The sequence below is a fragment of the Ranitomeya variabilis genome, chromosome 4, assembly GCF_051348905.1.
Source record: "Ranitomeya variabilis isolate aRanVar5 chromosome 4, aRanVar5.hap1, whole genome shotgun sequence".
In the NCBI taxonomy this organism is placed as follows: Eukaryota; Metazoa; Chordata; class Amphibia; order Anura; family Dendrobatidae; genus Ranitomeya; species Ranitomeya variabilis.
The window spans coordinates 271,720,100-271,732,862 of NC_135235.1; the positions used below are offsets into that span (position 1 = coordinate 271,720,100).

Here is a 12,763-nt window from a genome sequence, read left to right on the forward strand (position 1 = left end):
CAAGATATTTTCAATTTTTGCTGAAAATTACTCCTAATGTTTTATAATAAAAACACATGATTTTCGGTACTACATTTTGTATACTTTTAATCAAGGAATAACAAAGATTACAAAGTCTATGTACAGCAAATCAAATATACTTACAGAATTAAACTACAAAATATAAAAACACATATATGGCACACAGATGAATGACAAATGGCAGTTATTTGAACTTTCTTTTCTTGGCAGATCTGTGATGTACAGCTTCTGGGTTGTCTCTCATCAAGCTCCAGCAATAGTCAGCCATCATATGTGAGTCCCACCGGCCTTGATACCGTTCTTCCATTGTTTTAATGTCCTGATGAAAATGCTCCCCTTGCCAGAGTCCATGGACCACATGTATGCAAATCACATACTTGCAGTCACATCCCCTCCTCTCATAGCGCCACCACAGAAGAATCTTCACAGCATGCAGTGTGTGAGATGTGAAAATTCACAAGTCTGCAGTCAAATAGAGTGACTGCAGGCTTTAGTTTCAGGCCAAACAACCCACTTTAATGATCCATCCTTACTGTAGGCTATGAAAGTATAATTAATTTATTGTTTTAATTTATAGTATAAAACAGCATCATATTCCTTAGCACTGTATAAAGATGAGCAATAGGCCTATTTCATAAGGGTACGGTTTCATGATTGTCGTCATACATCCCTATTCACATGGAGCAATGTATTGCTGACAAATTATAATTTTAAAGTCTACACAAAAGATGTGATTCACCATCGTCCCATGTACAAAGTACTTAAGTAGTATGGATATATAGACCCTTTATGGACATGTCATTTATCAGGAGGACAATGAGTAAGTGATATACCAGAACAAATAATTTAAATTTAATAATTATTTTTATTTAATGCCATAAATTTGTTATAAATCAATACATAGGTCTTTAATACAAAATTAAGTGAGTCACTCTAAAGTGTTAAATGTGACACAGGGTGGAGTATACCAGACTAAGAGTACAAAATGAGTAATAAGGGATCATTACAGTGCTTTTATGCTAGGTGCCAATTTGATCATAATAATAGATACATCACCAATTACAAGCACATCCCCTCCCACTCATATAACCGTACTCACACCACATGCTGTGGATAACAAAGGGTGAATCACCAGTTGCGGTTGCAATCCCTCCTGTTTGTAACGCAATATCCACACCATATGCTGCAAACAGCTAATGCCTCATTAGTACACAGAAAGGACAACTTCATTTACCCATGATAAGGTCTAACGTCTGACTCCAACCTGCGTCAGGATCCCCAACGCGCGTTTCGCGTAAAAATTATGTCGCTTCCTCAGGGGGCGTGGACATGGTGGTTTCCGAACTTTGGGATGGCAAAAGAAATACAGATGGTTCCAGCAACAGTTCAAATGTTTTTTCTCACTGGAAGACAAAATGATTGATGGTTAGAAAATTTCATTAAAAGGCAACAGGCTTGAATCGAGTTAGATGGTTAGTATACAATAATGATCTAACACTGGTGACACTTTGCTTATGCTTATTGATAGTCTGCTGACAAACACCTCAGCAGCTCATCCTTCACTTAGAAATGCTTTTCTTCACAATGCAGAACAGCACATATACACATTGCTGGTCACATCCCCTTCTCATGGTCATATCTCTTGGCAGCAGTGTCACAGTTACTCATGCACAGACATATAACTCAGGATGTCTGTTATGGAACTTCTCTTCACACTGAAACTTAGCATTCCAACACTACTTTTGTGGCAAGCAATACAGTCAGAAAAAAAGCTGTGCTCCCCTCAGCAGTTGCAAACTTTGTGCTATCAGTGTACACGCTCTTCATTCACCACTCAGAGACATAAGTCTCTCTAGCTTCACTGGTGGCAATCCTTGTCCTTAAAGGTTCTGTAATAGTGCCCCTCTCATTCACTTGGGTTAATCTCTTCCACCTGGGAAAGACAACAACTACTGCAGAGCAGACTGAAATTTCTTACATGCTTCTTTTAAGCCCTAATAAGTTCATGGTTTCGCAAATCCTTTGTCAAGTGTCACTCACTACTTATTTCCTAGCTTTCTACCTTGCAGACATCTTCTGCTTGGCTGTCTTCTACTAAATTTGCTTGGCTTCTCGTGTTTGTAGTGCAGCGCCCCAGAGTCCTGGTCGTTGCAGTACTGTCGCTCCGCCACTAAGGGGAGTGATGGTACGTCTGATGGCACTAAAGGAGTTCACCTGACCAGGTATCACAGTCATACACTACATTTCACACTCCGGCCACCAGGGGGAGCAAAGGGTTCTATGTATTAGGCCACTCCTCACACTCTGGTAAAACTGGGGGTTGGATAGGAAGTTAGGGAGAGCTGACTGGGTTTTGCCCAGGTAACATCTAGTGAGAGAAGAGCATTGCTTGGGAAGATCCAGGGGGGTCCCTGTCAGGGGTGGGATCCTGACAGAGGCCTAGAGAAAGGACAGATCGTTACAGAGCTGCGCCTGCACTTCATTGCGGCGGCTGTTATGATCTGGTGGCCTAGGAGCAGCATGGACGAGCTCTGGAGTAGGTGGCCTCTATACTGACCGTAGACCCTGAACTTAACACCGCAACTATAAGTAGCCGTGGGATGTTCCTGTCACTCCCTCGACACCTCGTCACAGCCGGAGGACTAATTACCCCTAAAGAAAGAAACAGGAAAACTATCTTGCCTCAGAGAAAATCCCCAAAGGAAAGACAGCCCCCCACAAATATTGACTGTGAGAGGAGAGGGAAATTACAAACGCAGACTGAAAACAGAATTTAGCAAAGGAGGCCACGCTACCTAGAAAGAAAAGACAGGACAGAGTACTGTGCGGTCAGTATTAAAATACTACAAAAATCCACCACAGAGAATACAAAAATCTCCACACCTAACTACAGGCATGGAGGGTAACTCTGCGACTCCAGAGCTTCCAGCTTGGCTGAATAAATCCTTACACAGACAAAGCTGGACAAGAAAAAACATAGCAATTCACTGAACTATAAAGTCCACCGCATGTGGACTGCAAAAACAAAGCCAGGACTTATCTTTGATGATTGGGACAATCCAGCAGGAGAAACCAAGCAGTGATGTGAATCCTCCAGAAAAACAATGGACAACTGGCACTCATTAAAGGGTGAAGGCAGACTAAATAGCCCCGTCCAAAGTGGAAGCACCTGATGACTGCTGTGAAGGACAAACAGCAGCACTACCACTTATAACCACCGGAGGGAGCCCAAGAGCAGAACCCACAACAGAATTCACAACAGGCGGCATCTTAAGAAAGGACACGAAGCGAAGTATATTGTGGAGAAGTGAGAAACGAGATCACAGCACAAAGGCGATAGAACCAGTAGGAGTCATGCCCCGAGATCGGCAACATCCTACAGAGGCGCATAGCCGGTGGCCGGAACGCCGAGGAAATATTGAGCTCTACGCATTACTTCAAACCAACGGCAGGGCAGTTAATTTTAGGTTGGCTGCCTTACCTTAATCACCTAATGAAGACAACGGAGGCAATTGTGGGAGAGGGGCGTCTCTAGGGTCCCTATAAAATAACTCCAGGCCTACCCCGTCATACGGGTGCGTCCTATCCATATCATCTGGGGGACGGAGAGAAAGAACAGAAACATACACGACAGTTGTGAGGACTATCCCGTGGTGCTCAGCAGGGAAGTACTACAACACCCAGGCGCTAGTAGGTAGGCACTGATTTCCACCTGCAAAGGGAACTCTGGATGTGCCTTCGGACCGGCCGGTCTCTGCCAGCCCTGTTAGCAGTGCTCTGGATTGCGGATGCCGAAGCCTTCAGTAAAGTGGTAAAGAGACTGCAACCCTGTGTCCTCGTTATTTACTGCGACCTACACAGAGGCGTAGCTAGGGGTTCAGCTCAGGGGGGGCGAAAAATCTGAGTGGGCCCCTAACCAATAGCCCTGATTGCAACTGAGGTGGCGCACTCTATTCGTGGGTATAGGAGAACCTCAGCACATTACAGTGCTGTAACTGAAAAAAATCTCTACACAAAAAACAATACTGATAATACCGTCATATGATGATCTCATAATTGCAGATACCAGTGTTGCAGAATATACAAGAGTTTACAATACAGACAATAACTTACAGGTGACGTTCTTTTTGACAATTGTTCACTTTTACACCTTACTCAGACCGACATGCCAACTTCTTCCAGCCAGGACTCCTCTGCAGAGATTACAACAAAGACACATTTGACTTCTCACACATTTCCAGCCCAGTACCCATCTATCTCCAACCTGCACAAAGTACTCAACCCAATACTGAGCCACTTCTGTCACATGTGTCCCTACTATTGCACCTGCTGTGTGATACAAAAGCAATGCTCCTCATACTGTCTCACATAATAATGCCACCATTGGGACCTTTACATAGTAGAATGTCTCTTGTCCCCCCACAGTAGCTCCCACACTATGTAAACCCCAGTTTATGACAGACCCCACAGTAACACCCACACTGTATATAGGCCCCCATACCGTATGATGGCCCCCACAGTAGCCTTTAAACTGTACTGTATAATGGCTTCCGCATTAGCTCCCATGCTGTATAATGGCCTCCGAATTAGCCCTAACACTGTATGATTGCTCCCAAAAATAGCTATCATGCTGTATACTGGCCCCACATTAGCTCCCATACTGTATAATGACCCCTGCATTAGCTCTCACGCTGTATACTGGCTCCCGCATTAGCTCATCCGCTGTATAATGACCCCCGAATTAGCTCTAACACTGTATAATGGCCCCCACTGTAGCTCCCATGCCTTTGATTCTGGTCTCTGTCGGTCCCTGTTTGTGGACTACATCTTGCACAGTGCTGATATATATATATAACAAAGGGCTAAATAGAAGAAAACAGAAACAGCCAGTGGGTGTATATAGAGGCCAGCGTATGTGAATAGCTCCCTTAATGTACCCAGGTAACCCTAAAAGAAATACTATTGTCTGGGCAAGACCCCAAAGAGGGGACCAGAAAGAAAGAGGGAATTAGAAGAGAGGGAGGTAAAATATTACTCATGTAAAGAAGTAAGTGCACCCCCTGGTAGGTCTTCTCTTTTATTCCCTTTTCTGCATTTGGGGGGTCTAGTTGGCCAGACTGAGTATATGTTCAGGGGTCTATATGTCATCATCTATACGCACCTACTGGCTGTTTGTATTTTCTTCTATTTGGCTCTTTATCATATATATTCATCCTCAACTTTGTGGGGATTATTTTTTTTAATAAAAAGTTATACCGTATATTTGGTTTTTCATGCTTGCCACCCTGGATTTATGATATGATAGGACCCTCTCCCCGGCTACGAGAGAGAGAGAGAGAGAGAGATATGAAAGCAGCACTAGCAAACAGTGGGTAATACGCAGCTGCCAAACCCAAACATTCCAGGCATTTACCGATCTTCAATGAATTTTGGTTCTCCTGGATAAAGGTTCTCAGTAGAACCGACATGTGGCTGAGCCCCAATGGGCTACTAAAACACTATTTTTTAATTTTGTCAATGGTGCACTGCCTTATTTTTTTGCTGTATATATATATACAGGGAAAGACACATTCTTGTTTGTGCTGTCCTGCAGCTGGGGTGACTTCTATCAGGGCAGTGCATGATAGTTACTATTTATGTCAGTGGCTCTATCTGAGGCATAATGAGATTTATGGCAGCTGATTTGCATTGGCAGAGACACCTTTTGATATGTTTAAACGTTCAAGTAGACTAGCGCCATAAAATCTACTGTGCCTCAGATACAAGACCACAAATACAAGAAAATATACAATCCAGGACTTGTAAGGAGGGGAGCAGCATCCTGCCCCCTCCACACTACACAGACACAACCCCCTGCACGAAGCAGCCCAAGTTCTAAATACTCACAGCACCACCTTGTCTTTGCTCCTCTCCGGCGGAAAGAAGAAGCCTCAAGCAAGTGCTGCGTGGTGACGTCTCTCGTGCAGTGAAGTCTCTCCTGCAGACACACAGGGTGCAATGGGGGCGTGTGCTATAGAACGGACAGTGATAGTGCAGGGAGATTATGTCTCCCCACACTACAGTGGAGAGAACTACATCGGCGTGCTGCATACGCCGGCATAGTTAACAGTGGCAGTAACTCTGAGTGGGCCCCCTCAGAGCAAGGGGCCCGGGGCGACCGCACCCTCTGCCCCCCTGGTAGCTACGCTACTGGACCTACACCACCACCTACACCTTTTATTGGGCGCCCCATAGCAGGACCACGGACCGGGTCAGGCCACCGTGACATCCTCAGAACCGAGAGACCCGGATCCAAGTACCCCGTCGTCCTGCGTCTGGGGGCCGCTCCAGTATCTCTCTTTGGGAAACCTACACAGGAGAATGTAGCTCTCTGTACACATCCAGGAAGGGGGGATGACATGCTAATTGTAATTACACACTTCCAAATACTCAGCATTTCACAGAGCAGCTCAGTGTGCTAACTTTTTATGCTCTGCATTAACCACTTTAAAACTTCACTCCAGTTGCTAAGTGGCACTCTGGGCATTTTATACCATGAGTGCGTCTCCCACAAAACAAATTGATTCACATGTACATCACATATACTATTTGTCATTGGATCTGTTGAATAAATCCAAAAAATAGGTTAAACCGCACCCTATGTCCCTTATAGCCTTCCTAGGCCTGTGGACGCAAGTCCTTGCCAGGGGGTCAGCCCAGCTAAAAAGTCCAATCCATAATGTAAAAAAGAGGACAGCGCCACAATGGTCAGTGATAAGAAAAAACTTACAGCTTTAATCTGCCAACTGCAGCGACATTTCAGTATAAACCTTTATCAAGCACAGTTTGACACATGTTCCAACCACCATTATATATCCCAAGCACCACCCCTCATTAGAACAAAACACCAATAGGAGTATAGTACTACAATGACACAATACATCAGTACATCAAAATACATATAAATATACAAAAAATACTTGTACAAATACATAAGCATTGACAATACAGCATCAGAAAAAGGCATACTAGTCCTGATCTCTAAAATTCAACGAACTCACCCACAAAAGTGCAAAGAAGATCGCCCTCAAACAGATGTAAACAAACGACATTCCTCCAATAGAACTATAGCATTCCCCGTAGTCAAGATACAAACCACCCCCCCAGGATGATGCCATAACGGCCGTAGTCCAATCAGATACTCCTCCACAAATCATGTGATCATGGTGATAGAAAAAATTGCTGCACAGATCCAGTCCATACATGGGAGAAGTCTCCATTGCACATAACAGGATTAGTATCCAGGATATCGATCAGCTCCCAAACAGAATAACAGTAGTCCAATGCAAAATAACAGTAGTCCAATGCAAAATAACAGTAGTCCAATGGGATCTTTGTTTACATCAGTGTGGTCACAGGGGTAAGATGAATCCCTGCGCATGTTCAGTTAGTTCACAGCAAGCATACCCACTATATATGCCACAGGCAGCGTCCATAGCGATCCAGATAAGTAGCGATATCCTGCAGACTCATCATATTCCGATAGCGTTCACCTATGCAGGCAAATGGGGACAGCAGTCCATATGTGGCAGTTGTAGGTATGCTGCAGCTTGTCCATAGTGCACACTATCCCAGCCATATATAAATATATCAGATTCAGAACTAACAGTCTATAAAAATAAAAGCAAAACATCTCTACATTATTAGGCTCAAATAATGTCACCCAGGCCTGATTCAGAACACACCCTCAATGACAATATATCAAAGACCGCCCACAAGTGTACCTCCCCCATTGGAATCTACTTCAAAACATCGACATCATATATAGAAAAAAACCTTAAACTGATAACCTTTAATAGTGCAACAAACATGAAGGACCGAAGAGATCTATCATAATAGCCACACCAATATGTGCAAATAGCCCTCCTGGGGAGGAAATAAAAAGTCAGTAAACAAAAAATGCTTGACATTAAGGGAATCATTCATCATTAATATCCCCACACATAAAAATAGCTAGTTCAATGGGACAAACCCTCAATATTCTACCAGGGATTCCCAGCTAGTCTCCCATGCTGGTACTTGCCTAGCCTCAAGCTGCTTAGCATTTACAATCTGGCGAGGACAGGCACATTCAGCCTAGAGTGGCCATATATACCATAAAGAAAATAAAGAAAGAAGAAAGAAAAATAGGAAAACAATAATGGTTAAAAACATTATACCAGAAGATTACTGTCAGAAATATTTAGCAGATACTAAAGGCAACAGCTCTGTTGGTACTCCAAATTTAACCCCCTAGGTGACAGGGTGTCGAGCTCAAAAATCCATCTTAATTCCCTCTTTTTTAAAAGGGCAACACGATCTCCCCCACGTCGCATCACTGGTACATCATCAATCACCCTGTACCTTAGTTGATTGACCGAATGTCCCTTATCGTGAAAGTGTCTTGGTACGGGCAGATCCAGTAATTTGGTCCTAATCGTACTTTTGTGTTTGCTGATTCTTGCCTTGACCTCCATTGTGGTCTCCCCCACATAGAAGAGACCACACGGACAGGTCAAGACATACACCACAAAACTGCTCTTGCATGTATACCGCCTCCTAATGTCGTATTTTTTACCAGTATAGGGGTGACAGAATGAAGCCCCCTTGAGCATGTTACCACAGCAAGCACATCCCAAACATGGAAAATTGCCAAGGCTCGGCTGACTCAATGTCATTTGTAAATCCCTTTTAGAACTTCCAATATCCGAAAGGACCAATTCATCCCTTAAATTTTTGTTCCTTCTGTATGAGAATAAGGGAGGTGCCTGAAACTCAACAACATTGGAGTGACCCTTATTCAGCAAAGACCAATATTTACGTATGATACCCGAGACCTTCGAACTCATACCATTATATGTACTCACAAATGGAATTCTTTTGTTAGTCTCTACCCTATCCTTTGGGACCAAAAGATCCTCGCGTCTGGTATCCAAGGCCCGCTGTTTATATTTAACAAGGTCACCCCTGGGATAACCCCTTGTTAGAAATTTATGGCACATATCTTCCAGTCTATCATCAACAGAAGTTTCACAGGAAACAATCCTCCTCACTCTCAACAGCTGACTCCAAGGCAGGGACTCAACCATCCTGCGTGGATGTTCATTGGAAAAGTAAAGAAGATTGTTTCTATCCGTTTCTTTCACATACAAATCAGTATGTAAGCAACCACCAAGTTTGTAGACACAGGTATCCAGAAACTGGATCCTATCCTGAGAACATTCCATCGTAAAACCAAGACCAGGATGGATGTTATTCAGATAGAAAAGAAAGGATTCCAACTCAACTCTATCCCCATCCCATACCAGGAAAACATCGTCGATGTAACGCCACCAGCCCCTGACACAGCTCCAAAAACGGGAGCCATATACGTGTTCATCCTCCAGGACAGCCATATAGATATTAGCATAAGTGGGGGCCACATTGGACCCCATGGCTGTCCCACAGCGCTGCAGGAAATAATCATCCCCAAAGAGAAAAAAATTCCTCTCCAGGATGAACTCCAACAGCGCCAGGATGAACCGTGTACAGCTCGGAGCCATGTCGGAGCCAGCAAGCGCCACACCGACTGCATACAGTCCCCTGGCATGCTCAATGGAGGTATAGAGGGAGGATACGTCAAAGGAGACCAACCATGTGGAATTAACCACATGCAATCCTTCAAGGGATTTAATAAAATCACTAGTGTCCCTCACATATGAGGGGGCAGACACAGCAAACTCCCTCAACAGCCGATCCAAAAAAATTGCCACTTTACTGCAAAGAGACCCCCTGCCCGACACAATCGGTCGGCCAGGGGGTCTCCGCAGATCCTTGTGGATCTTAGGAAGCGTATACAGTATAGGGACCACCGGATGATCAACCTTCAAAAACTCAGCCAATTTGGTGTCAATAATGCCCATACTCAGGGCCTCATCAATAATTGCCTCTAATTCAGATTTGAATCCCTGAATGGGATTTACTCGTAGCTTTTCATAGACATCACCATCAGAAAGCTGAGACCTTATTTCACTAACATATTGCGGAGTATCCATCACCACCAACGCCCCGCCTTTATCGGCTGGCTTGATGGTGATGGATTTGTTCTTCCTCAATTCTCCAATAGCCTTACGCTCAGCATATGATAGATTAGATCTACTAGATTTAAAACAACTTTTCCTCAATTTGGCTACATCAGCCTTAACAAATTTAGAAAAGGTCTCCACAACCGGGTCATGCTCCGGAGGAACAAAATCACTCTTGTTGTAGAGACCTAATTTGCTGAGTGAAAGGCCTACTTGTGGAACCGAGGACACAGAACCCTCCTTCCCTGAAAAAAACAATGCCAGTCTCAACCTTCTAAAAAAAGCAAACAAATCATTATCTAGACCGAACCAATTGGTACAACTTGTAGGGCAGAATGATAACCCCTTAGACAAAAGTTTAATCTGAATATCCGAGAGAGAAAATGAAGATATATTTACCACCAAAGAAGCTGGAGCATTCACTTCGTCCTCCCCTTGGATCTCGTTGTCAGGCCTTGGTTCCCTTTTCTTATGCCTCCTACCACCTCTGTGGCCACTGCGCCTTCTTGGGGTGTAGATCCCCCTTCCTTGGCTAAAAAACCGACAGGGCTCGTACCTACAGCACCACCATCATCAGTGGAATCCGACTCCCCACCTGTGAACCCAAACGACTTCTGTGGGGCTGGTTGTTTCTGAGGTCTTTTCCACCTCCTGGGCTGATTGCTGGACCGCCCAGAACCCAATTTCGTTTTATTAGGCAAAGAGTTCCTAAATTGCCAGCCGTATATCCTTCCATTATTATAGTCCTCAAGGTCTCTAAACCATTTGGACCTCTTAGTGTCCTCCAACCCGGTCCGATATTTCAGAAGATTTTCATCAATCCTGGAACTAATCAAACCAAGATCCGCAGCTGAGACCAAAGGTACGAGACTACTCTTAATCTCATCCACCTTTACTTTCAAAGAGTCAATTTCCTTCTTTAAAAACTCTATGTTAAGCAGCATGATGTCAAATGCATACTTATTACCAATAGCCTCAAATTTAGCACAAAATTGGGCATTATTTGGCATTAGGGTGGGTCTTAGATTAGGCCTTAATCCCCTCGGGATTCTCTTCGCCCTGTAGTACTCCACCAATGTCCCAGCATGCAGTTCCAATGAGATAAGTTTCTTCCTTTCAATCTCCCATCTGTTTTTCAACATTTCAGGGGAAGGCTGGTTCAGAAACGAATTGTCCACTCCAGCATCTGCAATAATTCTAACAGCATCTTCATCAGTATAATAAAAACAGGCAGATGCTAGCTCACTGCCACTCGTACTAGCACACATATCCATACTGAGAAGGGGGTAGGGTGCAGGTAAAACAAGACCCACAACGTAAACAAATCCAAAAAATAGGTTAAACCGCACCCTATGTCCCTTATAGCCTTCCTAGGCCTGTGGACGCAAGTCCTTGCCAGGGGGTCAGCCCAGCTAAAAAGTCCAATCCATAATGTAAAAAAGAGGACAGCGCCACAACGGTCAGTGATAAGAAAAAACTTACAGCTTTAATCTGCCAACTGCGGCGACGTTTCGGTATAAACCTTTATCAAGCACAGTTTGACACATGTTCTAATGTTGGAATGTTGGAAGTTCTAAAAGGGATTTACAAATGACATTGAGTCAGCCGAGCCTTGGCAATTTTCCATGTTTGGGATGTGCTTGCTGTGGTAACATGCTCAAGGGGGCTTCATTCTGTCACCCCTATACTGGTAAAAAATACGACATTAGGAGGCGGTATACATGCAAGAGCAGTTTTGTGGTGTATGTCTTGACCTGTCCGTGTGGTCTCTTCTATGTGGGGGAGACCACAATGGAGGTCAAGGCAAGAATCAGCAAACACAAAAGTACGATTAGGACCAAATTACTGGATCTGCCCATACCAAGACACTTTCACGATAAGGGACATTCGGTCAATCAACTAAGGTACAGGGTGATTGATGATGTACCAGTGATGCGACGTGGGGGAGATCGTGTTGCCCTTTTAAAAAAGAGGGAATTAAGATGGATTTTTGAGCTCGACACCCTGTCACCTAGGGGGTTAAATTTGGAGTACCAACAGAGCTGTTGCCTTTAGTATCTGCTAAATATTTCTGACAGTAATCTTCTGGTATAATGTTTTTAACCATTATTGTTTTCCTATTTTTCTTTCTTCTTTCTTTATTTTCTTTATGGTATATATGGCCACTCTAGGCTGAATGTGCCTGTCCTCGCCAGATTGTAAATGCTAAGCAGCTTGAGGCTAGGCAAGTACCAGCATGGGAGACTAGCTGGGAATCCCTGGTAGAATATTGAGGGTTTGTCCCATTGAACTAGCTATTTTTATGTGTGGGGATATTAATGATGAATGATTCCCTTAATGTCAAGCATTTTTTGTTTACTGACTTTTTATTTCCTCCCCAGGAGGGCTATTTGCACATATTGGTGTGGCTATTATGATAGATCTCTTCGGTCCTTCATGTTTGTTGCACTATTAAAGGTTATCAGTTTAAGGTTTTTTTCTATATATGATGTCGATGTTTTGAAGTAGATTCCAATGGGGGAGGTACACTTGTGGGCGGTCTTTGATATATTGTCATTGAGGGTGTGTTCTGAATCAGGCCTGGGTGACATTATTTGAGCCTAATAATGTAGAGATGTTTTGCTTTTATTTTTATAGACTGTTAGTTCTGAATCTGATAT

General features: G+C 43.7%; 1 protein-coding gene across 4 annotated transcripts in view; it reads left to right on the top strand.

Moving 5' to 3' along the window:
• The window catches only part of LOC143764412 (nicotinamide N-methyltransferase-like), a 146,513-nt gene that overhangs the window by 85,884 nt on the left and 47,866 nt on the right, over window positions 1-12,763 (top strand). The window contains exon 1 of one of the 4 annotated variants that reach the window (XM_077249941.1): window positions 232-294. The exons of the other annotated variants lie outside the window; for them this stretch is intronic. The gene's annotated coding sequence lies outside the window, so the exon portion shown is untranslated. Of the gene's footprint in view, window positions 1-231; window positions 295-12,763 lie in introns of those variants that run through there. 4 annotated transcript variants of the gene reach the window in all.